Source organism: Scyliorhinus torazame, chromosome 18 (genome assembly GCF_047496885.1).
Source record: "Scyliorhinus torazame isolate Kashiwa2021f chromosome 18, sScyTor2.1, whole genome shotgun sequence".
NCBI classification, from domain to species: Eukaryota; Metazoa; Chordata; class Chondrichthyes; order Carcharhiniformes; family Scyliorhinidae; genus Scyliorhinus; species Scyliorhinus torazame.
In genome coordinates, this window is record NC_092724.1 from 38,208,785 (window position 1) to 38,235,315 (window position 26,531).

The window sequence follows — 26,531 nt, forward strand, 5'->3', positions numbered from 1 at the left end:
GAACAGATTGAGGTAAACCATCTAAGGATAGCAGTCTACTGGTACCATGTCGTGTTAAGCACACTGAGATAATACGGGCTGCAACTGGATGCAGCTATAACTGAAGTAGACTCCAGACCTTGAAGTTAGTTCAATTTGATTTATTGAACCTATCACACAGTTAGCACAGTTCTCTGTGAGTTTGACTCTCTGCTAACCTGAGTGTGATTTCTCTATCTGACTGAACCAGACTAGCTCTTAGCCACATGCTGTATGCGTTACGTGATATGTATACCAACTCACTCTGTAGATGTCCCTAGTGGAAAGAGGCGGAGTGTGAGTGCCTCGTGCCTTTTATAGTGGGAAACCACCCCCAAGTGTTCTGCCTGCTGATTGGTTATGTCCTGTTCTCTGTGTTCATTAGCTGCCTGCCTGTATCTCATTATGTGCATGTCTGCATATCATGACAAGTGTTTCTGAAGGCCTCGCGAAGAAAGTTTTGGGCAATGCTGTCTCAGGCTCCACTAGTTTTGCATCGTGGAACTTTGCCAAACTTCACCGCCCCTACCTACTTCCCATGCCTACATCCTGGGGTTGAAGCAGGTGGTTTGAATTGTGCTGTTTGTGAAAATGGACCAGATCGCCCACTGAAGGATTAGTAAGCTCCCGCCCACCCTTTTGAGTGGCTTTCCACCCAGGGTTGAAATTCTCCCTTAACAATTGTAACACCCTGCGTTCTGCAGTATGAGCTTGTGCAGTCTTTCATGGTCACCAATGCCCTCTTAAGGCATGGTAGCTGCAGGGAGGGAGAGAGCAGTCTCTCATCATCATCATGAGTCGGTTTCTCTCAGATAACGGTACACAGCACAGTCAACGTGTGCCTATCTGAGGGACAATGAAGCTGCGATTTCTGCAATTGAATTCAGCTGTATGCTCCTATATGGAGACAGTGGATTCCATATTGAATGTCGGCACTGCAGATATTAATATTCTCTTGAAATATTTCAAATATGAACCACGTTTTAAGCCCAATGTTATCTATGGATCGTGATGCACAACACCTTATTCTGTTGTGGGAAACAAATTACAAAGTTTAATATGCTATAACATAGCATTTACATATATACAGCAAAGAAACAGGCCTTTGAGCCTAACAGGTTTATGGTCCACACAAGCTTCTTCCAACTTTACCTCATTTCAGCCGATTGATATATTTTTGTTCCTTTCTCCCTCATCGACCTATTTAGATTCCCCTTAAATATATTATTCAAATATTTGATTTGTTTTCAATGTCATTTACTTCAGCATTTATTTTCTAATTGTAATCGGATACTTTCTACATATGACAAACTCCTCACTTGTACATATGACAAACTCATAGGCCGACTGGGAAATAGCAACTCATGCTAACTCAGTTAGAGTTTTTCAAGCTTTGCTTTGACCATTCTTCACAAGCAACTTAGTGGTTTAAGTCTAATCTTTGTAAAGATGTTTTCGCACATGGGCAGTAAAGTAAGTCCAGCCTTGCGGCCCTGGTTTTGCTCTGCCTTTTATTCATGTGTATGTTTTTTTGCAAAACTTTACACACAGTGGAAAATGTGACCTTTAAGTTGAGAGGAATGTGGGGGACGTCTTTGGTATAATAATGTGTGCCTGTTCAATGTGAAAGAGGTTTGTTATGTTCTTCAGAAGCAATTCTTCAGCCTTACAGAACAGAGTGGATGCCAATCGAATGGGGCATATGTCAGAGCGGAGAGAGTAAAGTAAAAATGGATTCATAGATCACCCATACGTTTTTCCGAAACATATTAAAGAATTTTATATGGAATTACTTAATTTGAAGTGCGCCGAATCTTATTTGTGTAGCAACCATTTTGTACATCAATCCCACAAGTAGCATCGAGACGATTCACCAGCAAAACTGTTTTTGGTGACTTGGGGCAGGAAACGAGTAGAATTCTGAGCTTATTTTAAATAGTCTTGGGGTACTTGTAACAAGAGCAGACGGATTGAGCCTTGCTTTTAAATCCTATCCAAATGACAGGGCAGCTCTCCCCCAGTCCTAAATGGCACTGTCAACTGGATTATGTGCTCTAATCCTAAAGTTTAAAACCATAGCCATTTTATAGAGGCAAGAGTGGATCCAACTGAGCCATCCTGGAATAATATAGGTGATACAAAGTTGCATGGAACGAATAAGAGTACAGTGTATAAAATCGATTTGTGACATCACCTTGAACTTGTGCTGTCAACATGAATTTAGCAATATGAAGATTTGAGAACTTTGCTGTGCTATTCGTTTCTGTTGGATTTGCAGAGAAACTTTGAAATTCTGTCCTTCCTTCCAAAAATTAGCTCTAATTGGGATTGTGTATGAGGTTAAGGAGTAAACCAATTGAAGTGCTCAGGGTAATTAAAGGAACTGACAGGGTAGATAGGGAGAAACTAATTCCTCTGATGGATAGGCTTGTCACCCCGTCAGGATTGGCCTGGACTCCCCAAGGATTTAAGTTTAATTCCAGGACACTGCGGTGTGCAGCCCTGGAGAAAAATCATCGGGACATTAAAACCCAATCAGGTTTTTTACTTTCCAATTGGTGTAGGAAGGCAGTATCTTACAAAGATGGATGTGCTGGCTGACTAATAGCTGGAGCATGGAGACAAATCATGACAAAACCTCTAGGATTACATTTAGTCACAGTTGGCAACTCTACAGCCGGGGGAGTCTAGAACCGGGGGCATAACATTAAAATTAGAGCTCAGTCGTTGTGGGCAATGTGAGGAAGCACTCCCTCAAATGAAGGGCAGTGGAAATACGGAACACGCTCCTTTAAAGAGCTAAGTCTCAATCAGTTGACAATTTCAAAATGGAGAGTGACAGGTTTTTGATACACAGGATATTACTGGTCCCAGAACAAGGCAGGTAGATGGAATTAAAAAGATCAGCCATCACCTAACTGAGTAAGCTTAAGGGGCTGAATGGCCTAATCATATTCCTATCTTGAATCCTAGAATCCCTACAGTGCAGGAGGGCATTCGGCCCATCGAGTCTGCACCGGCCCACCAAACGAGCCTCTGTCCACTCACTTGCCCTATCCCCATAACCTAACACTCACATCCCTGGACACAAAGGGGCATTTTTAGCATGGCAAAATCCACCTAACCTGCACATCTTTGGACTGTGGGAAGAAACAGGAGCATGAAGAAAACCCTTCCTATGTTTCTGTCACGGTAGCACAGTGGTTAGTACTGTTGCTTCACAGCGCCAGGGTCCTAGTTTCGATTCCCGGCTTGGGGTCACTGTCTGTGTGGAGCCTGCACATTCTCCCCCATGTCTGCGTGGGTTTCCTCCGGGTGCTCCGGTTTCCTCCCGCAAGTCCCGTAAGACGTGCTGTTAGGTAATTTGGACATTCTGATTTCTCCCGCTGTGTACCCAAACAGGCGCCGGAATGTGGCGACTAGGGGCTTTTCACAGTAACTTCATTACAGTGTTAATGTAAGCCTACTTGTGATGATAATAAAGATTATTATGAATTGCTTTTTATAAGAATTCGTCAGCTGTTTATTTAGGTTTACTTAAAAGTAATCAATTAATGAAGATGTGCTGAGATATAACTAATATTGATTTGGAAATTGCTAACTAAGTGTAATTAAATGACCGAGTCCAATCTTTCAGCACACTTATTTAAGTGCACTGTGTTCAGAAGATGACTCATCTGAGTATTTCCATCATTAAGTGGCTTAAATAAATACATTATCGCCTGTGTTAAAGTGGCACCAAAGTTTCATCCAAACTATGAACCATCATATTCCATTAATGATTTAATCATCCCATATTTTACAGATTTCTGCAGCTCTTTTTAAAAAGTTAATTGAAATTGGAATTGATGAGAACTACTCCAAGTATGAAAGCATTTAGAAGTGGTGTCTTAATTATTTTATAAAGTCATTCAAATAATGAAGAGATATTCAGTGAAGAAGGGGTTTGAAGAAGTTCAATTTGTGTTGCTTTTAAGGAAGGTTACGGAGAATGGAATTGATGGCAGATTAACCAGTTGATTTGAAAATTCAAATGGTATTAGACAGCAAAAGGTTGTGCTAAATGGGATGACTTTGAGCAGGGAGCAGTTGCCAGCTGAGTTTCTCAGAGATCTGATTTAGTTCTCTTGATGTTCATACTGTTTATACTAAATAATCTGGGGGGCAGTTTTCCAAATTGTATCCCAACTTGTGTTAGTTCTATGATGGATAGAGAGTTTCCGGTCACACATCTATGGGAATCTGTGGCAGCAAACCTGTGAGCAGTGCCACTTATCCCTTCTTTTAAGGTTTTGGTGACATTCAAGGGCATGGTAGCAAGGCAAACTGCTTATTCTAAGGTGGCATAACTCATTGAGACACTACATAGAATATTTTGTGTCATTTTCTGCACAACATCTCAGGACGTGGGTTTCAGAATACAGCAAAGCAGATCGCATGCAGAATTTGCGTGCTCCAAAATATGGGGCGCGATTCCCCGGCCTCAATGCGTTCTCGCTCGAGTGAAACGAGGCCGGTGAATAGTGGGAGAGACCAAAAACCGAGAACCGCACCAGGCGGAAAACAGTTTGCGATGCAACCGGCCCGCTCCCACAGGTGAAATCGATATCTCGACGTAACGTGGCAAGAAACCACTTTTCACCAGTAAAGATCTACTTCCATACAATTAATGGGACCGCCCCCATCTCCAATGTTTTCCCGTCATTCATCGGTCTCCCCAGCAAGTCATCACGCTGGCATCGATAAGTACTTCTTTTGAAAAACGTGAACCTGGCAGGAGGACTGCTCTGGGAAGCCGAGGAGGTGAGTAGCTACCTTCGTTCACAGGTAATGAGCTCGGGGGCACTGGGTTTGCTGCCCCAGTTATCGATGGGGGGGTGGGAGACCCCCTGCTGGGGGAGGGGGCCCTCTGCAGGGACGAGCCACCATGGGAAGGTGGGGGGGGGGGGGTTAGAGATGCTGCGGGGGCAACCAAGCTGGGGCCACCGTGTCAGCCCCTGGATCGTGTGTACCCTTTCCGGGGGCAAACTTGCCCATCTGCCCCACTGACTACCCATAACCCCCACTGACTGCCAAGACCCCTGGCGGTGCGGCTGAAGGCTATTGCTAATAGGGAATTGGCAATCGTGGCTAAGTGAGCATTTTGCACATCCCAAGTGGATTGCCTTGTGTGGACAGTCCATGGAGCATGCAGGCATCATTTCTTAGCATCCCAATCAGACCGTGATGCCTAAACACTGCGGGAGGCAACACCACATGCGTAGCAGCCAACATCTGAACACCCAGGGGATGGGACACAGTTCCGGGGACATGTCCATGATCGGAGGGAGTGTGAGTGCAACAGGAGGGGACCAGCGCCTGGTCCAGGTGAAGTTATGTGCAGGTGTCCAGGGTACAGGGTCTGGGATCCATTGAAGGGGCCGCTGCGGTCGGTATTATGTGGGTGGGGAAATTGATTTAACCAGGCTGTGATTGATAGCTTCCACGCATACCCAGCTGTCTGCATTGTTTAATTAATTTTCCTTCACCCTCGAGTGGCTTTCAAGTAGTCAGATTGACAGCTCCTGGACCACATCGAATACAGTTAAGTGCTTTCTGCAGAGAAAAATAGGAAGTGAGAGTACTTAAAGCACTTAAATGGTTCATTTCGCAGCTGACTATTCCAAAGCCACTTAAGCTTGAAGGAGATGAATTAAACAATGCAGGCATCTAGGTGTGTGTGGAAGCTGTCAATCTAAGCCTATTGAAAGCAATTTCACAGAGATATGAATGAGAGTCTTTGAGATCAAATACCTGAGGGGGTTTAAACCCAGCTGACTATTCCTCTCTTTCCAGGAATTTACAGGTTCTGTGTCCTCTGCTTGGGATAGCAGATGGATTGCCCAGGTGAGTTTGAAATCAGTGATTTTTTTTTTTCACAGCCTCTGTCTGGGCGCTGGGGTCTCACTTATGAAGGGCTCCCATGCAAGGGTCTCTCTTATGGGGGCTTCCGGGCAAGGGTCTGTCATGGGGGGGGTCTCTATAATTAAGGGGTCTCTGGTGAGGGGGGTCTGATGGGGGTGGAGTGGGCATGATTTGCATTGGGAAGGAGGGTGGCCTCCCAATGGACTTTGGGGACAACCCTCTTAAAGCAGGGATTTCCAAAGTGCGGGTCGTGACCCATGGATGGGTCTAAGTGACCCATTTGCATCCTCCCGCTGCTGCAGGTCGCGAACCTCGATGCCGCCACCAGCAGGGGAACTGGAGCATCGGAATGGGATCGGCACCGTTTTTACATGATGCTGGATACTCTGCCGCATTGGGAACTCTGCTGTGGAAGGTGGAGAATCCAGGCCCAAATCAGTAAAGAAACATGATAGTTCAGAGTTTGGATGGTACCTATTGGTGCTACTTAAACACGGGACAACATATTTATTTAAGCCACTTAATGTTCAGATGACCCATCTTCTGAACACAATGTACTTAAATAGATATGCTGAAAGATTGGATTAGTTCATTTAATTACACTTAGTTAGCAATTACAGCTAGCAATTTCCGGCACTTGCATACTTTGCCTTTCGTTCCTTCTGGGTGTTTTCAATTGAGTTCCGCAACATTAGGGCAGGTATATATGGTGTGTAGTGGAATCCTGTCCAAGTCAATATATCTTGTATTTTTATTTTTATTTGTTTTCTGTATCCAGTTATCTGTTTATTGCCAATCTCAGTCTCGCTGAGAGCATTTAATCCATTTATCGCACAAAATACTTGCTCAAGGGTATTAGAACTTGGATAACCAGCCAGTGTCTCCTTGATGTAGTTACAGGGTGGAATTTTCCCGGAAATTGGCAAAGGTCGGGTGGGAACACCGGGTTTCTCCACCCTCTGGTCCAATACAGAGTAAAAAAATTAAAGGGGCAGGTCCCACGACGTAACGTCTCTGATTCGCCCACTCCGCCAGCAAATTAGTTCCTCGAAGACCGGGGCACCATTTTTGAAGGCCTGTTCCAACGCAAAGGAGTTCATCTGTAACACCCCCAGCACTGGCGCCTGGTGCTGCCCTTGGTACCACTCAGGCACTGCCCCCGCGCAGTGGCAGTGGGCAGTGCCGGAGTTAGTTGCCAGGCAGTCTCAGGAGGACATGTCCAGGCAATACCTGAGTCGTGCCAAGGCAGGATCCTCTCCTCCCTGAGCGCTGCAGTCACCTGAGCCTTGCTAGGAGGTCTGCTCACCAGATGCACTCCTTGGAGGCCAGTCACCTTTCTGCACTGGCAGCAATGTGAATGGATTTTCTGATGGGATGATTCAGGCACAGAGGCCTGATAATTAGATGCTAATGCAATCAAGTGATGTTAATGTCAGGAAACTGACAGGGGGAGGGGACAATAGCGTCACGAGTTTACATCAGCATGAAACACAATTTTGAGTTCTCGTGAGATTTTCCACTCCTGTCGTCAAACCCGCCCAACGAAAACAGTAGCGGAAAATCCCGGCCTCAGGAATTTATTTAGAGAGGAACACAAATCATGGGCGGGATTCTCCGAGCCCGTGCCAGGTCGGAGAATTGCCGGGAGTGCACAGGAATCCTGCCACGGCGTTCCGACGCCGAGCCGCGGGTGATCAGAGAATCGGCGGCAATCGTGCTGGAGTGGTCGCCGCAACGCCGGTCAGGGGCCGCTGAAAGCAGTCCCCGCGACGATTCTCTGGCTCGAAGGGCCGAGTGCCCGTCAGGTTCCGCTGAGTCCCGCCGGCGTCGTTCGCATATGGTCCTACCCGGTGGGTCCCGGTACTGGCTGCGAAGGACTTCCTGGTGGGGTTGGGGGGTGGGGGGAGCCGACTCCGGGGGGGCCTCCACAGTGGGCATGCCCCCGATCGGGGGCTACCGATCGGCGGGGACCCTCATTCCTCCACGCCGGGCCCCGTAGGGCTCCACTATATTGCCCGGGGGCTGGCGCGGAGACGGCCGTGGCGTGTATGCGAGGACCTGCGCCGGCCGTGTAGGGCCGGCTTTTGGCGCCAGAGCAGCACACACAACTCCGGCGCCGTTCTGGCCCCCGAGGAAGGGGTGAATGACTGGGCCTGGAGGCCTGTTGACGCCGGTGTCAACACTTGTCCGGGACGTCGGAGAATCCCTGCCCATACATCTCTAATAACAAAACCTCAGGCAGTCAGCTCCTATATGAGCACTGAGGTACCCTCAATAATGACGCTTAGAGATTAAACTGTAAAGAAGGCTTTATTAGACTAATAACTATGCTACAGCTATGGACGAGAGCTGACTGCTATACAGACCATGAGGCAGGCCTTTATGTATGGCTCCCAAATGGGCGGAGCCAGAGGCGGAGTCCCCAGGGTTCCAAGCCCGGTCTTAAAGGGGACATCACCTTACATGATGATAAGGCAGTAACCGTTCATCACATTCACCCCCTGTTTAAAAAGGAGTCCGGCGGGGGTGAAGTGCCATCATAGGTCCATCCGTCTCGGTGGCCGGATCATCCTCCTCGACCTCCTCAATTCGGGCGGTGGTGCGGCGGGCACGGACGTCCCGGTTGAGGGCACATCCGGGAGCACAGCGGTCGGAGCTTCGGTCCGGGTCGGGGCAGAGGAACTAGGCAGGGCCGGGGGTAGCGGAGCCGGCGCCGGCGGGGTGTGTAAAGGGGGGGCGCAAGGGGGGGCGCATGGTAGGAGCTCACCAACGGGTGGTAGGGCCGGAAGGGGATGTGTTGTAGGCGGCGACGGGTCCTGCAGGGGAGCGGCGCGGGAAGGGGCGTCTGTGGTGGAGGATCCAGCGGGCGCCAGATCCTGGAGGGAAACCATATCTTGCCTGCCGTCGGAGTACTCCACGTAGGCGTAACTGGGGTTGGCGTGGAGCAGTCGGACCTTTTCAACTAGGGGGTCCGTTTTATGGCTCCTCGCGTGCCTCCGGAGAAGAACAGGTCCCGGAGCCATCAGCCAAGGTGGAAGCGAGACCGCGGAGGTAGACTTGATGGGGAAGAGAAACAATCGGTCGTGAGGGGTCTCATTCGTGGCCGTGCAGAGGAGTGACCTAATGGAGTGTAGGGCATCGGGTAGGACCTCCTGCCAGCGGGTGGTTGGGAGATTTCTCGACCGCAGGGCCAGAAGGACAGCCTTCCATACGGTCGCGTTCTCCCTCTCCACCTGCCCGTTTCCCCGTGGGTTATAACTGGTCGTTCTGCTTGAGGCGATGCCTTTGCTGAGCAGAAACTGACGCAGTTCATCGCTCATGAACGATGTACCCCGGTCGCTGTGGATATAAGCAGGAAAACCGAACAGGGTGAAGATGCTGTGCAGTGCCTTAATCACCGTGGCTGAGGTCATGTCGGTGCAGGGAATGGCGAATGGGAAACGGGAGAACTCATCGATCAAGGTGAGGAAATAGGCATAACGGTTGGTGGACGGGAGGGGTCCCTTGAAGTCCACGCTCAGTCGCTCAAAGGGGCCCGAGGCCTTCACGAGCCGCACCTTGTCTGGCCGATAGAAGTGCGGTTTGCACTCCGCACAGACTTGGCAGGCCCTGACCATGGCCTTGACCTCCTTGGTTGAGTAAGGTAGGTTGCGGGACTTGATGAAATGGACGAGCCGGGTAACCCCCGGGTGGCAGAGGTAATTGTGGATGGCTTGCTGGCGGTCCTCCTGCGCGTTGGCGCATGTGCCGCGGGACAGGGCATCTGGGGGCTCGTTGAGCTCCCCTGGACGATGCTTGATATCGTACGAGTAGGTGGAGAGTTCGATCCTCCACCTCAAAATTTTATCGTTTTTTATTTTGCCCCGTTGCGTGTTATCGAACATATAGGCGACCGACCGTTGGTCGGTGACGAGGGTAAACCTCCTACCGGCGAGGTTGTGTCTCCAGCACCGCACAGCCTCCACAATGGCTTGTGCCTCCTTTTCGACTGCAGAGTGTCGAATCTCGGAGGCGGTGAGGGTTCGGGAGAAGAACGCTACTGGTCTGCCTCCTTGATTGAGGGTAGCAGCCAGGGCGATGTCTGATGCATCGCTCTCTACCTGGAAAGGGATGGTTTCGTCCACCGCGTGCATGGAGGTCTTGATGATGTCGGCCTTGATGCGGTTGAAGGCCAATTGAGCCTCAGCCGAGAGGGGAAAAGTGGTGGTCTTTAGGAGTGGGCGGGCTTTGTCCGCATACTTGGGGACCCACTGGGCATAATAGGAGAAAAGCCCCAAGCACCGTTTGAGGGCCTTGAGGCTGCGGGGGAGAGGGAGTTCCTTAAGGGGGCGCATGCGGTCGGGGGCGGGACCTAGGACCCCGTCTTCCACGACATAGCCAAGGATGGCCAGCCGGGTGGTGTGGAAAATGCATTTGCCCTCGTTATAGGTCAGGTTAAGGGCTCGGGCGGTCTGGAGGAACTTTTTGAGGTTAGCGTCATGGTCCTGCTGATCATGGCCGCAGATGGTGACATTGTCCAAGTACGGGTATGTAGCCCGCAAACCGTACTGGTCCACCATTTGGTCCAACGCCCTTTGAAAGATGGAGACCCCATTTGTGACACCAAAGGGGACCCTGAGGAAGTGGAAGAGCCGGCCGGCTGCTTCGAAGGCAGTATAGGGGCGGTCTTTTGGTCGGATGGGGAGCTGGTGGTAGGCAGATTTGAGGTCGACCGTGGAAAAGACTCGGTATTGGGCGATCCGATTTACCATTTCCACGATGCGAGGAAGTGGGTACGCATCAAGCTGCGTGAATCGGTTTATGGTCTGGCTATAATCCACGACCATCCGTTTCTTCTCCCCGGACCGGACTACCACCACTTGCGCTCTCCAAGGGCTGTTGCTAGCCTCGATGACCCCATCTCCCAGTAAACGCTGGACCTCTGACTTGATAAAAGCCATATCTTGGGCATTGTAGCGCCGGCTCCTGGTGGCGACGGGCTTACAGTCAGGAGTGAGGTTAGCGAATAGCGAGGGGGGTGCGACTTTCAGTGTCGCAAGGCAGCACACCGTGAGGGGGGGGCAAGGGTCCGCCGAACTTCAGTGTCAGGCTTCGGTGGCTGCACTGGAAATCCAGTCCGAGCAGCAGGGGGGCACAGAGGTGAGGGAGGATATAAAATTTGAAACGGGTGTATTTGGCACACTGGATCGAGAGATCTGCAATACAGTACCCCGTGATTTGTACCGAGTGGGACCCATATGCGAGGGCGATGGTTTGGGATGCGGGATGGGTGCGTAGGGAGCAGCACCTTACCGTTTCAGGGTGGATAAAGCTCTCCGTGCTCCCGGAGTCGAAGAGGCATGCAGTGTCATGCCCGTTGACCTGGACCTGCATAATGGAGTTCTGCAGGTGTTTTGGCCGAGTTTGATCGAGGGTGATCGCACCCAGTCGCGGGTAGTCGGAGTCGTCAGCCGAGTCGGACTCGTAAAATGGCGGCTGCCGTCGGTCGCACGTGTCGGGTCGAGAAGATGGCCGCCGACCAGATGGCCGCTCCCATGATTCGCACGAGGCTGATGACGCGTCAGAAGAGGGCGTGTCGGGTCGGTGCGCAGCAGCATTGCGAGGCCTGCGGGCCTGAGAGCCTGATTTTCGGGCCGGCTGTTCTTTGTTTTTCTGGCCCCTGGGTCTGGTCAGGCAGACCCTCGCAAAGTGCTCTTTCTTCCTGCAGTCGCTGCAGATCGCGGAGCGGGCTGGGCAGCGTGGGCGTGGGTGCTGGCCCTGCCTGCAGAAGTAGCAAGGTGTGCCCCCATGGTGAGCGGGTCGCCGCGTGGCGCAGGCCTGTAATACGGGTGAGTCTGAGGAAGTCCGGCGGGGGCTGGCTGAGTCCGCGGGGTACGTACCCAAGTTATGTCGGGCCACCTCCAGCGAGGAGGCGAGCGTTAGCATCTCCTGGAGGTCTTTTGCCCCGTTTTCGAGCAGCCGCTGCCGATGTAGGTCGAGCGGATTCCGGACACGAAAGCATCCCTGATGTGCAGGTTCACATGGACTTCCCCTGTCACATCCTGATGGTCACAGTCCCTGGCAAGCGCGGTGAGTTTCTCAACAAACTCGTCGAGCGATTCCCCCGAGCGCTGCCGGCAGGTAGAGAGCAGATGCCGGGCGTGCACCTCATGGACGGGTTTGACAAACCGCTTGCGGAGCAACTCAATCGCCGCATCATAAGTCGTCGCCTTTTCGAGCGTGGCGGAGATTCTGTGACTCACCCGGGCGTGGAGTAGACACAGCTTGCGTGGCCCCAGGATGGGAGTCTCTGCGGAGTCCAGGTAGGCCTCGAAGCACCGCAGCCAGTATTTAAAAATTTCCTTTGCCTCCGGCGTTCGTGCTTCCAGATTGAGCTTCTCTGGTTTTAGGCCTGCGTCCATCCTGAATCTAGTTTAGTCTAATAAATTGAGATACCCTCAATAATGACGCTTAGAGATTATACTGTAAAGAAGGCTTTATTAGACTAATAACTATGCTACAGCTATGGACGAGAGCTTACTGCTATACAGACCATGAGGCAGGCCTTTATGTATGGCTCCCAGATGGGCGGAGCCAGAGGTGGAGTCCCCAGGGTTCCAAGCCCGGTCTTAAAGGGGACATCACCTTACATGATGATAAGGCAGTAACCGTTCATCACAAGCACACATCAGTCCCCAGTTAATATCCACCATTTAAATACATTTAACATCGAATTCATATACAGTTAACAATATATTTTGTATGAGCGATGGACTAAAGAGCTGTCAACATTGGAGATTCTCAGTCCTCTCTTTTCTAATTTAAGTTAATAAACTTGTAAACTTGCTACCAAAACCAATGGTGAATTTGTCAAATTTGCTGACAGCAATAAAGCAGAGAGAAGCAGAGACAGAAAATATATTGAAAGATTTGGGAAAGCATTTGGATTGGTTATGGAATTGAACAGATACATGCCACATATAAAATATTGGACATGTTGTAAAATGGTGCAATTTAATATTAATAGTATAATTAGTAGAGTAAGGCATCGGGAATAATGAAGAACATGTGACTTCCAATCTTTTACATTTGTTGCAAGTGTGTGGGCAGTGTTGGCAAAGCCAAACCTATTGCCCATTCCTAGTTGCCTTGAGAAAGGGTCACTGAGATTTCTCCTTGAACGACATCAGATGGCATTATGTTCTGTAGCATTTGCTTTAAAACTCAGGGTGGTAGTGGATTGAAAATGTTGGGTCACTCATTGCCATATTTATACCCACACTTTACCCTCATCAATCCTGGGTTGGTCACCTGGTGGAGACTGGTTTCAGCTGGGAGGCCACTTGGAGAATGCAAATTGTGCTTCTAAAGCATACACAGGACCTCAGTTGCTGTTCTGATGTACAAATGAACAGAATGTGTGCTGTGTATACTCCACTCAAGTTATTCTCAGAGTGGTTGATGGCTAAGATTTCTTTTTAACTTTAATTTTTGTGGCCCTGGGTAGAACACCTAGCCTCATAAAACTCTGCCTCACTGCTGCACTAAGCAAGGTTGCAGGCTCTAGATATGCCCCCTATCCAACCTCTACTAACCACGGGTTCAAGGGCCTGTCTGTTAGCTGGTTCAATGCGGGAGCCTGCACTTTACATACTGGCTTGGGAAATATCAATATACCGCTGAATATACTGCTGCCCACAAGAGGGTTATCAATCCTCCCAGATTGCCTTAAAATCTCCAGGAATGAAATAAGTATTCTCCCGGACGACTGGAATAAGAAAACTGGGAGAAAAATCATAGAAAAAGAATGTGTAAAGTTATGCCCTTAACTCTTCTTCGCTATCTTTTGCAGTAAGCACTCTAAGTCAGATGTGAGAATCGTACAAAATGCACTCGGGCACAGTACTCAATGGCATTCGTACCCAAGTCTAAATCAGGGAGTTATGATTTTCCTAGCAACTTTCACACAGGGAAAATACACTGCACACATACAACACTGCCTGTCAACAGGAAACTCTAGGCAATGGAGCCATTAGGTGAAGCTATGGCTGGTGGGAGCACCTCATGGGTTGAAACCTTCCAGAGTCCATTCAAACAACCCATCAGTGTCCATTTTACGCCACATAGTTTTGTGCTGGTAATGATGTATTCCTCCTCCTATCTCGTGTAGACCCCTCCCACAGAGTTCACACTCATGCCCTTAAAATCCACTTCTCTGGCGCAAGCCTGACACTAAACTACACCGTTTACTTTCTTATTCCCATTCGAATCTTTCCAGTCGACCTCTGATAATTTGTGGTTGTTTCCCACAACAATTAAGGTCAATGTCCAACATACTACCATTAATTGGTCATGGGGATGGACCCATATTCTTTACGGCAGCTATGTTGAGGCGGCTCGAACAGGGATGAAAAGTTCTGCCACTGGGACGAGACCCGCCTTTAGGCATTGATAATGGGCCACCTTCTGCCACTAATTGGCGGCCCGATGCATCGACTCGTCGAGATGGAATGGCGGGAACGTGCAGACCGCTCGCTCTCCATGCTGCCTCCCTTACCCTGCCAAAGCAACGTGAAATCCTCCAGCCCCACCGGGTGCAACTCAGGAGTAAGTGACCAGATATTATCTCAACTCTGGGCTGGATACAATTACCGCAGTCCTTATGAATTTTCACAACCGGCATTACTTACTTCAAAAGCCCTGCTGTGATTTTGTTTCTGGAATTGCTTTACAGGGCTTGCTGATTTGATTGATGAATTGATGATTTTCGTGTAAAATGTGCACATTCCGTAAAACAGCGTGGTTACTTGTTTATTAGGTAAGAGCCATTCACGCATGAAGTGGTGCAGCCATGTTAAACAGTCAGCATTGGCCAGCAGCAGGCAGCAGAAATTAGGTGTTACCTGCATTCGGAATAAACATTTACATTCCCCACACGGACTGCTCAGCACCTGGAGATATTATAAATTGGTGCCCGCCTGATCAGCAGAAGCCACTTATCATATTTGGTGAAAATCCAAGAATCCATTTGGAACCCATTGAAGTAACAAGTTAATGCTCACAGACAAAACTATTTAATCCCAGGCTCTTCTATGCCACAGCTTGAAGGAATTAAACATGGCAGTGTTGGAATGTAAAGTGAGACGCAGGCAGGAGTGAGTCAAGGTCTGTGAATTCTGTGAGTCCGTGAGGTTGAGTGAGGGGTAAAATGCCCAGGATAGCTGCAACTGAGAGTCAAGGCACTAAATGATGCCAGAAAGAGATGTTAGGCAGTGAGTAATAAGTTGTTAGGCCTCTGTGCTTCATCAGTACAAAGGCATTTGATCATCCCACTGTCACGCCTAGATGAACCCTCTAACAGTCCATGTGCACTCCTATATTTAAAAAAAAAGCTGTAGCTTTCTTTGGCTCCTAAACAGAAGCAAAATATTGTGGATGCTGGAAATCTGAACTGAAAACAGAGATTGTTGGAAATACTCAACTGGTCAGGCAGTAACTGTGGAGACAGAAACTGAACTAATGTTTCAGATCAGCGACCTGTTTTTCTCTCTCCACAGATACTTAATATTTCCAGCATTTTTTCCTGACTTTATTTCAGCTTCCTGTGGCTATTTGAACGCCTGACTCTTGTTTCCAAACTGTCCCACGTACTTCCTGATATATTCCATTCCCTGCCATGTCTTCATACTCTCCTTTTTTGTTTATGGACAACCAGTAAGGGAGCATTTGCAGCAATATGAGCGTGGGCTGTCTGAAGTGCGACACACGCCTTTCAAAAATAGCCGCTGATCTAATCTTGAGAAATGCAACAGCGAATTTGTGCACCACAAGATCTCCGAAACAGCAATGAGATAAATGACCGGTTAATGATGTTAGTGATGGTACTGGTTAAGGATAAATGTTGGTTCAGGCACACCTAGGATTAACTGGTACAAACAGAAGCAGCCAGAACATAGAGAAGATTGGATAGATGCAGAAAACAAATATAGCCCCTGAATTATTCATACCCAAAAGTTGGGTTTGCAGTGAATAGACTTGGGAACAGGCACTGGGTGGAGCAAAGTGAGCAGATAAACTGTTATACAGTACAGTCTGTCTCTCAATACGCCCTTTACACGGTTACTAATGCAGTCTGATATTGTCGTTTAATACTCTTCCCATACTATCCCAATAGACTCCAGTACTGTGTGCCAATACTCTCCCCATACTGACACAATAGACTCCGGTACTGCCTGTTTATATTTTCTCCATACTAACACAATAGACTCTGGTACTGCCTATCAGTGCTCTGAGACTGTAAAACAACAAACAAAGAACAATACAGCACAGGGACAGGCCCTTCGGCCGTCCAAGCCTGTACCAGTCATGCTACTACACTTGGCTAAAACCCTCAGCACTTCCTCGTGCCGTATCCCTCTATACCCATCCTATCCATGTATTTTGTCAAGATGCCTTTTGAACGCCATTAATGTATCTGCTTCCACAACCTCTCCTGGCAACGTGTTCCAGGCACTCACCACCCTCTGCGTAAAAAAAAACTGCTTCGCTCATCTCCTTTAAACCTATGACCCCTGGTGACTGACCCCACCACCCTGGGAAAGAGTGCTTGTCCATCCACTCTCTCCATGCTCCTCATAATCTTGTAGACCTCTATCAGGTCACCCCTCAACCTCCGTCTTGCTAATGAAAACATTCTGAGTATTCAGCCTCTCCGCATAGCTAACACTCTCCAGACCAGGCAACATCCTGGTAAACCTCCTCTGCACCCTCTCCAAAGCTTCCACATCCTTATGGCAGTGTGGCGACCAGAATTGTGCGCAATATTCCAAGTGCGGCCGTACCAAGGTTCTACACAACTGTAGCCAGTTTTTATACTCTATGCCCTTTCCAATGAAGGCAAGCATTCCATATGCTTTCTTGACTACCTTGTCCACTTGTGTTATCACTTTCAAAGATTTGCGAACCTGCACGCCCAGATCTCTCTGTCTTTCTATATTCCTAAGAGTTTTGCCATTTACCGTCTATTTCCCCTCTATGTTAGACCTACTAAAATTCATTATCTCACAGTTGCCTGGATTAAACTCCATTTGCCATTTCTCTGCCCAAGTCTCCAACCTATCTATGTCCTGCTGTATCCTCTGACAATCCTCAACACTATCTGCCACTCCACCAACCTTGATGTCATCCACAAACTTCCTAATCACACCAGCTACATTCTCCTCCAAATCGTTTATATATACAACAAAGGTATCAGCACCGATCCCTGTGGAACAACACAGAAAAACACCCTTCTACTGCTACTCTTTGCCTTATATGACTGAGCCAGTTCTGTATCCCTCTTGCCACCTCATCTCTGATCCCATGTGTCTTCACCTTGTGTACCAGTCTGCCATGATGCACCTTGTCAAAGGCTTTACTGAAGTCCATGTAAACAACATCCACCGCCCTCACCTCCTCAAAAAACTCGATCATGTTAGTGAGGTACATACAATATGTAATAATTAAAATGGAAATCATCCCGGTCAATGTTACTTCCCCTAAAGCTGTCATATATCCTCATCTGAGGAAATTGGGTGCAACATTGATCCATCAACTGCTTTGCCCTTCTGAGTAAGAGGGTGAAAATGTCAATGAATAATATCAGCAGCTCCAGCAATTCCGAAAGTCTGGTCTTAATTTGAGCTACCACACAAGGACTGCCACAATTATACCATTTCTTAAAGGGACAAATATATCTGTGAATCGGTTCTGGCTAAACTATGCTGTCCTACATATTCATGCTCTTGCTCTACTATTCTTACACCATCTTTTGGCAGCGTTATGCTGGGCTGCTACTCTAATGTAATGGCAAATAAATGTTACAATCTTCAAATCAAATGCAGCATATTCATTTACTTTAATGTTTAGCATCTGGATGTTGGTGGCTTGAGCTGGCACAGTGCTGCCTCTTGGTGCTTGCTCCTTGTTTCAGATCTGTTCTACGCTATAATACTGATCCTTCTCAGCAATTCCTTTGTGGAAAAGGCTTTCTCTGTGGACTGACTACGTCGGAGAGCTTGCTGGGCTGCTGGCCGCCTTTCACATCCCCGATGCTGATGTGATTCGACTAAATTTGGCTGATGATGGTTATAAGCTGTCTCTTTTCAGCCAGCACATACTATACCTGGAGCATTAGAGGGGAATGGGAAATGCGGGGGCGGGGGAGTAAGAAGTAAAACGTAAAACAACAGTCCAAAAGTCATTGCCCCAATTTCGCAATCAAACTGAAATGGTGTGGAGAACCTTTGATTACATAGAACATATAGAACATAGAAAATACAGCACAGAACAGGCCCTTCGGCCCACGATGTTGTGCCGAACCTTTGTCCTAGATTAATCATAGAATATCATTGAATTTACAGTGCAGAAGGAGGCCATTCGGCCCTTTGAGTCTGCACCGGCTCTTGGAAAGAGCACCATACCCAAACTCAACACCTCCACCCAACACCAAGGGCAATTTGGGCATTAAGGGCAATTTATCATTGGCCAATTCACCTAACCCGCACATCTTTGGACTGTGGGAGGAAACCGGAGCACCCGGAGGAAACCCACGCAGACACGGGCAGCATTTACATTCCATCTGCCATCTATAACTGGATACCAAACCAGGAGGTGGTTTCCAGGCAAATTGCCGTGCTGATCCCACTGCTGGTGAGCACGGGCTCTGGATCTCCATTTAAAATCAACATTGCAGTCCTGAAGCCAGTGGGAAACCCCTTTATTTTGTTTACAATTTTCATGATATCAGAAAATGGTCCCCTATTAGGTTGGGGACAGGATGGGCCTGAAGTGGGCACTCTGCTCATTGGCATTGGGAAGGCAATTAGGCTCATTAATGAGACAAATAAAGCCACTGATCCTGGAGTCTACTGGAATTTACTGTTGTTGAGGAGGATGGGGGTCCTTCATTGACAGGCACTCTCTGCCCAATTGAGAGTCTGGGCAACACAAAGTGGGGGCAACTGAAAGCCCCCTCCCCCCCCCCAGCCCACCACCTCACCTCGACGGTGAACTCCTCGCGAACTCATCTCATTCTCACCCTCCTGTGCCCTGGGATCCATGATCCTTGAGTTAGGCCTTGTTCTGCAGCAGTTACGACTCCTGGTGGCATGGCCTGTAACGGGGAGCTGCTGATTGGCCAACCACTTTCAGTGGCGTAGATTGCCTGTCGTCCTGAAGCCTTCACCCTTTGGGATGTCTAAAGGTTTCCAGTAAAATGCTTGATAGGCACTTAATTGAGAGGAGTCTCCCCCACGGAAGCGGCAGCAGGGGACGGGGCAGGGGGGTTCTCTGTCAGTTCCGTGGAGGCGGGGGGAGAGGGGTTTGCTGCCAGTTCGTTAGGGATGGGGTCCCCGCTAGTTGTGCGGGGATGGGGGGAGGACACCAGCCGTTTGTGCGAGTAGTGATGGTGGTGGTTGTGGGGAGGGGTTCTCCGTCAGTTCTGCAGGGAGTGGGGGGTAGGGGGGGGTGGGGGTGGGGTCGCTGCCACTGGACATAAATCCAGCCCACCATTCCAAGCACTAAGCACAATACGTTTTCTCAATCGGCTCAATCTGCATGCAGCCATTCAGCTGGGAATAGATGTGTTTTGCAAAGTTTCCATGTCTGCACCTGCGGCAAGACAGTTGCTGGGTTTGTGGAAATAAATAAGTTAAGCTGTCAATTGGAGGTTGTGAATGAGCTGAGGGGTCTGGGCTTGTTAGAAACAAATGAATCTTAAGTCACACATAAAGAGTAATTCTGAGTGAGATATTTCTTGAATGCATGGTGAGTCAACATTGGAGTCAGGCAGCTCGGAGTGAGTCAGTAAGTAAAGTTCAGCTCTTTGCTGAATTCCGATGATGAGCTATTGTTGAGTTTCAGATTTGAAAAACAAGTTTGGTTTTTGCTAACTTTGGGCTCTTGGTCGCCAGTGGAGTGGGCACGCCTCAGCTGAAGGCTGCGATGAGGAATGGAGGGCTTTGGGCTGCAAGGGCTGAAGACTTCCTTGTGAAGCCTGAAGGGAGCACTAAGGAGGTTCAAATGAAGCAGGAGGTGGAATCTTCTGTTCTGACAACTTAAGTCCAATGGCAGGTGGGAAAGTCAATGTGATTCCCGCTGGGATGGCGGAACATGTGTGATCTTCGTTGTTCAGCTCATGAATTATGCATCTGAGAAGAGCTTGGTGAATGTCCTGGCAGAGCAGGCAGGAAGTCGCCAGCTCCACCTTTACCTCACTCAGAATTACTGTTTGGGTCGAAGATCCTGACACCATATTCAAGTGGCATCCGGACAGATATTCACTCCTTGTAGGCCTGGAGCCCTGCATTGCTATTCCAGATTTCTTGTGGCCACAACTCATTCTGGTGAAGCTCGTGGATGTGAGCAGCCACATTCTGGGACATACAAGGCACCTTCGGTATTGCCTTTCGCTCGTCTCCAGATAAGAACAGTGCAGCGATACACCCGTGGTTGGGTCAATGCTCACCATTGCATTGAATCATGTTCACCCTCATTTTGACCTTCTAGAGGCCCAACTGTCTCTTACTGCTCAGATCCTTGCTCCTCATGGCCATGGTGCCAACCTGCAATGGCCCCTCCATCTCCTCATCTGGATAAGAGCCTTTACCAAGGTAGGTTTGCCTGTTGCCTGCATCATTGATGGCTTAGTGGATGTGTGAATGAATTGAAAGGACACATTTAACAAGCATGACCGTTACAGATTTCCCTCCATCTCAAAGGCAGCAGGTGAGTGCAAAGCCCTTCATCTGGCATCCGTCTAATCATCGTGTCCGCACCCCACCCCTTCCAGGTCAAGGACATCCTGGAGAACCAGGGTGGGTGTTCCTCCTGTTCATACATGATTACGCATGGAGACATTGCTCTTTGACCAGGGTGATGAGAGCCATATGCAAGAAGCCTCATGCAGACATTATTTTGCTTGCCTCTGCTGTCCTTGGGAATCTGCAAAGTGACTGTTCCCTTGGCAGCTTGGAAAGACTCATACAGTGAGAGAAGGGCAAAAGTAGGCTTAATTATAGGGACATAGATCAGGATTAGCAGTAACATTTTTAAATCTTTGTTTATTGGATGTTGCCCATCCCTAACTGCCTTTGAAGGCGAAGTTAAGAGTCAACCCCATTGCTGGGGTCTGGAGTCACATGTAGGCCCGATCAGGTAAGGACGGCAGATTTCCTTCCCCAAAGGACATTAGTGGAGGTTTTTAGACAACTGACAATGGTTTCATGGTCATCATTAGACTTTTAATATTTGATTTTTATAGAGTTCAAATTTCATCATCTGCTGTGGTGGGATTTGACCCTGGGTCCCCAGAGCAGTACTCTGGGTCTCTGGTTTACTCATCCAATGACAATAGCATTACTCCACGCCTCCCCAGGAAGGCTACAGTATTGTTCATTCCTAGTTATCTTGTGGACCTTGTCTTGGCATCAGTTCTTGGGCTCTTGATGATCCCACAGTGATGATTCGATTCCCAGAATTCCCACACAGCAGTGATAAAGGAATGGCAATCCATCTCCGAGTCAGGATGTTGTGTGTCTTGGAGGGGAACTTGGGGATGATTTGTGTTCCTGCGATACTGCTGCTGCTGTCCTCAGTGGGAGAAGTCATGGGGTTTAGGAGATGCTGTTGAAGTCAGTCTGGTGAGTCGTTGCAATACTTCCGGAGAATGGTATGAACTGCAGTGACTGTGAGCTGGAATGGAAGACCAAGGGCTCAGTTGAATTAAATGATCGGAAAAATATTACTAGAGGAGGAAGGTAAGGAGTGAGGGATTGTAGCAGTGATCAATTATATTTGGATAAAACAAACTGCTGGGGAAGGGACAAGGAATAGAATATATACACTGTCCCAAACCACTGGTGTCAGGATTCAATGGTATGTATGTAAATGCACAAATATTCCAAACAAAATTGCATGAGGAACGTTAATAACTTTACGGGTAAGCTGATAGGCTGGAGGTTATCATACAGCAGCTATAATAGACACATGAATTACGTTCAGTCAACACTTGGGTTCCTGGATATAAATTTTTAGGAGAGGGAGAGGGGAAATGGGGGCAGGATGGCAGTGTGAATCAAGAATCCTTGTAAGAGAACTGGAACCTAAAGGCGATTTAAGGGGTTGTGTAGAAACAGAATGCATATGGATAGAGTTAAGGAATAGGAGTGGCAGGCCAGGAGATTTACTGCACTACATCAAAATGATGAAGAGTTAGAATCGAGAAAGGTGGTTTCCTCTGGTTGGGAGATGAGTCACAAGGGGTCACCAAGTCAAACTCTTCACAGAAAGTGAGGAGAGACTGAAGGAGAATTCTTCCGGCAGCGGATTATTAGAGCATTGAAAACACTTCCACAAGTAGAGGCCTCGAAATTACAAGAGCCAGCCAGGAAAGAGAAAATAGATGTTTCCACCGTTAGGGGAAGAGTGATATTTCAGGTTGATTTCTACATCATCCTGAGATATTTTGGTCAGAAGGCGAACTAGAATATCTTTTGCCCCACTTGCTAACTAGTGTGGCTAACTCTCACTGGATGCACTCCTGGATGTTTAATCACATGGTCTACCATATCTGAAAGCCCCTCGAGTCAAATAGCCTTCTTCCTCCATCTCCAGTTTATTTTCAACAATAAATAAAATAAGCTCAAAGAAGATGAAGAACACACCAATATTTTTCCATGATCCTGAGACTTTGCTAGCCTAATGTAGGTGGCAGTATAAAATTAATCTGGAGGATGAAGTGAGCAGTCAAAACTGTAACAGCTGATTTTAATGCAGGAAAAAGGGAGGCCAATCATTTTTGACTAAAAATGGAAAACTGAGTATTATTTAAATTGTAAAATCTAGGAAAATTGGATAGCCAAAGAGATTTAGATCATGATCACTAAAATATGGTAGCCAAGGACAAACAATAATGAAAAACTTTAAAAGAATGTTAACCTTTATAACTAGAAGGCTAAAATATAAAGGGGTGGAGATTTGCTACAAATATACAAAGCCTGGTTCGACCACATCTGGAACACTGTGTACAGTTCTGGGCAATGCACTTTGGAATGGATATATTGGCCTTACGGGAATGTAGTGCAGATTCACAAAAATGTTGCCAGGGCTCTAAGGGTTAGATTGAGGAGAGATCACAAAATATAAATTTGTACGCTCTGAAATACCAAATGTTTTCAGGAGTAGTTTGATTTATGTTTTTGGATTTTGGAAAGAATTGATGAGGAGAAATTTTATCTACTGTTGGGGAGTTTCAGACAAGGGTATGTGAACTTCAAGTCAAAATTAGGTTGTCAAGGAGAGATGTTAGGAAGCACACTTCTGCATTCAGTACATTTATACAAGTTTTCTTTATCTCCTCTCTTGTCTCCATTCCTCCCGCAGAATAAATCTGTGTTTCCTGACTGATATCTAACACGTATTTAGAACGTGCAGGATGTCTACCCTGAGTATGGAGATCAACCTAACCTCAGGAAGCATGGGCACACAGGCGTTCCGCTGACCTCGATATTAACTCCACCTCTGTAATGGATAGGAGGAGGTTGGGAATGTGCTTTTACAAACTTTTAGAATATGAAACACAACCCCAACTTCACACAACACCGGCATTCGATGGCTCTGAGGTGTGAAACTATCCCAGTGGGAAAGCTTCATTAGCATATTAAATTAGGCACCCACAGTACAAATTGGGTCCTGATTTCAATTTAGCAGCTGCCATGGGGTTTTCTCAATGCTCAGGAATGCTGGCAACGAAATGGATGTAGGATTGAGCTGCAAGCCCCAGGAGTTAAGTGTGTCTTAAATTACTCGTTGTGGGCCAGAAGGAGCAAGAGTACTCACCTCAGCTCTTTGAGGAAACCTTCTCCCTCCAATTTGCTGACTGAGCCCTCTAACACTGACTGCAGATTGCAATCACTGATCCTCTCTCCCCTGCTCCAAGCATGGTGGTCTTACCCCCCCCCCCCCCCCCCCCCCCCACAATTAAGGATGAACTCACCCCACCCACCTCCAGACTGCGATCTGCTCCCTCCCAATTGCTGACGACCATCCACTGTTGATTTTGCCACCTTGCAATCTGGCCGGGTCAGGGTGGGGAAATTAAATTAAGGAAATAATAATGAGGCTCTTCCCTTGAAATTGGCATCTGAGTTCCCAGCTTTGCTGAGTTCCTTGTCCTGTTTCAGCCTTCCCTCTATCCCCATTTTAAGCAGAGGAACATAAAAGACAGAGCTGACGGCGGCCATGGGCTGGTGGGAAGAGAAACAACAAAAATGGCATTTGCACCTTCCTGTCCCATGGTACTAAGATGTCCTCGCACTGGTGCAACCTGACACAACCACTGAGATTGTGATTTAGAGGCACAGGATATCCTGAGCTGCAGGGCAATGTGTTTGAGCGGTAAGACCTGTCGAACTTGGCAATTGTGTTTACAATGTGTATTTCCAGACTTCTGTAGAACTTCTCCCCTTGTAAAGATTGCTGTAGCCATGGTTTTCTTTTTATTTCAGGTTCATTCCAGCCTACCGCAGGTACAAATCAGCCACACTGCAGTCCACAGAGGTATAAAGATCCAATCCAATCCAACAAATCCAATCCAAGAAGGATACTGATGCCTTGATTGGCAAGGCATGCAACTTTCTCTTTTTTCCCCCTATGGGCCAAGACAACAGTAGGAGAGGATCCTTTTTTTCCAAATTACAGGATACGCACATAGATTGCACAGCCAACCATGGGCGCTCCTGCCCACAGTAATAAAACACGTGTATCAGTCTATCACTGTGTATTTAGTGCATGACCGCTAGTTATCCTAACACAGGACACTTTGACTTTGTACTAGTCTACTCTCCCCAGTTCTTTCTATCCATGGAATAAACCAAAGGTTGGTTTCTTAGAGACCAAGGGCACCCTCTGCAGTCTTATGGCCTATGGACCTGTGTTCCACTTGTACACAGGTGAAGGCTATCATCAAGCACTGCATAGGCATGGTGAAGTAAAGATTCAGATGCCATGGCAGATTTAGGGGGTTCCTACAAGTTTAGTGTCATTCTAATTTGCTACGCAACAAGAAAGAAATTAGGGAGGCACAAGAAAAGGGAATCCTTGTTTGTGAAATGTTGGAGTGGTTTATCAAATCCTCACTAAAGTGTCTTACCCTTCCATGAGCAGTCCTCCTCCCTGCATCTTCAAGTGTTCAAGTGTGTCCACCCCTACAGATTTGACCAGTACGATCAGACACAAGTCTGGTATAAGTCTTTATATGAGTCTCCCGCCCCATCTATATTACTCAATACCAATGATCATTCCTTTAAATTTAGCTGTGTTGGATTCCATCTTGCCATTTATTGGCCCAATTACGCCGGTTTACAATCCATTATCAACAAGTTTGGAATGATCTTCCGGGCAAAATCAGGCTAATAGGAAGCAAAAAATTGGGGTTGTACAAACACTGATAGATTGGATAACTGGAGAATTAGGACGAACTTCAGTGGATTGAATGGCATTTTCTGATCACTCACTTTCCCTGTGCTCTCTAATTCTGGACGTAAGTGAAGCGATTCAAATGTAATTACACATTTTTAAAGCTGTTTTTCAATTGTTGTCATACCGGTTATAGATTTTTAATATCACAGCTGTTGAATTCTGCCGTTTTAATTGTAAGATCATGCTTTTATGGCGCAGCTGTATAGTTTTATATTACAGTCAGTTGTTTATGGCTGTGTGATGGAGTTTATAGCATCAGTGTGTTTCATTCTGGAAATCAACGCCGCAAAAGACTTGTATAACTGCGTGCCTAAATTCTCAATGGTGCTAAACACAACATCCGTGAGAGGACGTTCTCCCACTTATTTCCTCGCCGCTTAGGGGATCCCATGCAGATGGTTGCGATTGGTGTTGCTCGCTCCATGACACTCGGCTTTTGAGTAAACCTATTGTGTAAGGTTGCAGTGATATCTAAGATGGAGTGCTGAAAATTCTCTAGGCTGATCATGGCAAACACCCAAGGATATAGCAAGTGCCCTTTTGCTCCTGCATAACCTACTGTCTGGGAAAGTAGGATATTCGGAACATTGCCTGTAAGGTTACCAGCCCGACCAAATCTTTTCCTCTTGTAATAGAGTTTGCAGAATATTGTAGGATGTTGCAGCAGTTACAAAGACTGGGATTTGCCAATCTTACCATGGTGGGACCCACTGAGGGGGATTCGGCAGGTCAGCCAAAAGTACACTGACTTTCGGCGGGACCAACTGATTCCGACTGAGCCCGGCTCGGAAAGTCCCACCCAGAAAGGAGGATTTTCTGTGCCAATGTGGTACATGCTCGAGAGAGAGAGGATGTGAAAGATTGAGGAGGAACTGAAGAGTGCAAATTATGTTGGGACGACATTGCCTAGTATCTTGTGATTGGACAAGCCTTTCACACTTTTTGATCACTCGAGCGAAATGATCTGCAAACCAAGGCACAGCTCCCCTGCCTTGTTAGATTCTAATGAGGCTCTGTGGGTGTGAAATTGGGCTCATTCCTCAAGCATGTTTTCGTCAACCAGAATGGCGACTGCTTTCGGCACACACCTCTGCCACAAATCATGCCAGGCG

General features: G+C 47.6%; 1 protein-coding gene across 3 annotated transcripts in view; it reads left to right on the plus strand.

The window, feature by feature from the left end:
* Nucleotides 1–26,531, plus strand: part of LOC140395131 (neurturin-like) — a 154,060-nt gene that overhangs the window by 49,616 nt on the left and 77,913 nt on the right. The window contains exon 2 of one of the 3 annotated variants that reach the window (XM_072482596.1): nt 24,447–24,498. The exons of the other annotated variants lie outside the window; for them this stretch is intronic. The gene's annotated coding sequence lies outside the window, so the exon portion shown is untranslated. The remainder of the gene's footprint in view (nt 1–24,446; nt 24,499–26,531) is intronic. 3 annotated transcript variants of the gene reach the window in all.